The following is a 2799-nucleotide window of genomic DNA, read 5'->3' as shown; positions in this document are numbered from 1 at the left end:
CTTAAGATAGTTATGTCAGGTTTTTCACAATCAAGTGTTTCTTCCTAAAATTCTCGAGGAACCAAAAGGAAATGGGTTCCAGAAGAAGAAGCTGTGTTGGTTGCTTGTATGGTCGACTTGCACAACGTTGGAACCTTTAATGCTAATACGGCTTTCAAAGCCGGTTATTTAAATGAGTTGGAAAAAATGTTAGAAAAATTTTTACCCAATGCCATGTTAGAAAAATTTTTACCCAATGCCATGTTGAAGGCTAAACCTAATCTTGAATCGAGGATTAGGACATTGAAAAGGGATTGGTCAATCGTTTATGACATGCTTAGTGGAAAAAGCAATAGCGGTTTTGGTTGGGATGAGCATAGGCAGCTTGTTGTTGCTAACAATGCGGTGTGGAACTCATATATAAATGTAAGAATTATTTCAATTCTTTATTATCTTATTTTGACCAAACTTATATCTAATATGAATTCCTCATTTTTATAGTCATAAAGAAGCAAGTCAATTCAAACATCGTAGTTTCCCTTATTATGACCAACTTACTGCCATCTACATAAAAGATCGAGCCACTGGGAAAGATGCTGAAGCAGCCGCTGATATTATTGAAGAAATAGATTTTGAGGATGTAGCTACTACAAACACTCATGAAGAAATAAACGATTTCTGTGGATGCGAAGCTGATGTTTTTTGGATGAAATGGATCTTTCAGCTACACAATCGCAACCAGCTAGAAACCAAGGTGATTCTACATTTTCAAAGAAGAAAAAAAAGATTTCTGATGCAAGTGATCATATTTCTTCTACTTCATTTAATGATGCTACAACTTTCTTGGCGGAAAACATACGGACCGTTGGCGTTGAAATCAGTAGGAGTATTGCCTCCGAAGTGCTAATTCAACAAAATTAAAAAAATGACCATTCAAGAAAGAGCTCTAAAATTATATCCAACATTATGTGAAGTAGAAGGTTTAACTGAGGATGAGCGCTATCGCGCATTGAGCAAAATTCCAGATTATCCAACGCAAATGCTCATTTTCTTTAGTTTACCTTCTTCTGTGCGATTAGAATGGGTCAGAAGATTTCTTGTTGACCATTAAAAATCATAGTTGTGTTGATGATATTTTGTTAAGTTTTTGTGTTTGTAATATTTGGATGGAATAATGACATGATAGAATGTCATTACAATGTTGTAACTTTTTGATGTTGTAAAATTTTATAACATATGGATTATTACATATAAACTAATGAAATCATGTAACTTTAAGTTAATATATGAATATTATGTTTGGATGTGAAATATAATTCTCAAGTTATTTATTACTTCTAATATTTTGTTTTCTATTGTAGAATCACTACACCAAAACAGGCTTTTAGTGGCCTTTTTTAAGAAGCGCCGCTAAAAGTATTAGCACAGCTAAAATGCCACTATTGACAATGTCGCTAACTTTTGCGGCATTTATGAGAAAAAACGCTGCTAAAGATCATGTTTTTTAGCGGTGCTTTACCCACAAACGCCGTTAAAGAACATGACCTTTAGCGGCGCTTTACCCACAAAAGCCGCTAAGGAACATGATCTTTAGCGACGCTTTTATCACAAACGCAGCTAAAGAACATGATCTTTAGTGGCGCTTTACCCACAAATATCGCTAAAGGTCATAAAAATAAAAAAATTAAAATATTATAAAAACGCCACAAATCCAATTTAGAAATGTATAATTTAATTTGAAGACATATTAAAATGGAAATTCATGAACAAGACGTATAAGGAATTTTGATCAAGGTACACTGATACCAATAGCATGATCAAAGAACTTAATCACATAAGGAAAACACATGGTTAGACAGATCTTTTTACATTTTAATACATCATAACCATAATTGGTACAATTTTATACCCTAATTGCTGCACCAGCTGTAGTTTCCAGTTGAAGAACCTTGATTCCATTGACCTCCTGCAGCCAATTTTATAGTTTAGAAATTAGAAATCCACCAGAGACGACATGGTAAGAAAGTGATACAAACCTTCGGGTTTGGAATGATCTCCGTCTTGAGTGCATCAGCTTCCACAAGCCTCTTGATAGCATTCAGGTTGACCCACCTGTAACATTGATTATTAGTACTAAGCCAAACAGACAGTTCTAACATGTTAAGGCAATATGACTTACAAATTGTTTGTATTGAAAATTTTGAACTTTTCTATAGACTTGAACTCATTGACCTGTTACAAAGAGAGAATCATGTCAGCCTCAACCATAAAGTTTAGTTATTCCCCCAATCCAAACATTCATCTAAACGTTGATCTCATTGGAGTTTAATTCACAATATAACTTTTTTTAAAATCTAAACATTCATCTCATTGGAGTTTTTAATTCTTTGATTTGCCTCAAAATCAAACAAACCAATCAAAATGAACGTGCAATACCTAAAAGCATAAGTTCATAAAGCCATAAACCCTACCATATGCTAAAATTTTCTAGTCCCAACATTCATAAAAGTGAAATTAAACAAGCATAGATGTGAGGAAGCTTTGGTTAATTATCCTGTTGACTTTCTTTAACATTTTAAAACTCACTAAAACTAAAGGCACCATGCAAACTAAAGCATTATCTAGTAAAGAGAAAAAAATGTAAAACAAGTGGTCTCCAATCAATGTATATATATATTTTTAAAAACACACAAAAATTAAGTAGTAATTATAAAGACAATAAATAAAAATCAATACCCACAATTAAAACATAAAATGCCAAAGATCAAAGAGACTAAGGACAGTATATATACACCTATACAAGATATAATAACTCTTCAA

The 2799-nt window shown here is 32.9% G+C and overlaps 1 long non-coding RNA gene across 1 annotated transcript; it reads right to left on the bottom strand.

The window, feature by feature from the left end:
- Positions 1-1801: 1801 nt before the first annotated feature.
- LOC105801190 (uncharacterized) lies at positions 1802-2231 on the bottom strand. Its single transcript, XR_008190685.1, has 3 exons — positions 2159-2231; positions 2016-2091; positions 1802-1945 (listed from the first exon to the last, which is right to left on the bottom strand). It is a non-coding gene; the product is annotated as an uncharacterized LOC105801190 (long non-coding RNA).
- Positions 2232-2799: the final 568 nt, after the last annotated feature.

This window comes from Gossypium raimondii, chromosome 11 (assembly GCF_025698545.1).
Source record: "Gossypium raimondii isolate GPD5lz chromosome 11, ASM2569854v1, whole genome shotgun sequence".
Taxonomy (NCBI): Eukaryota; Viridiplantae; Streptophyta; class Magnoliopsida; order Malvales; family Malvaceae; genus Gossypium; species Gossypium raimondii.
This window is presented reverse-complemented; position numbering and strand designations above follow the sequence as displayed.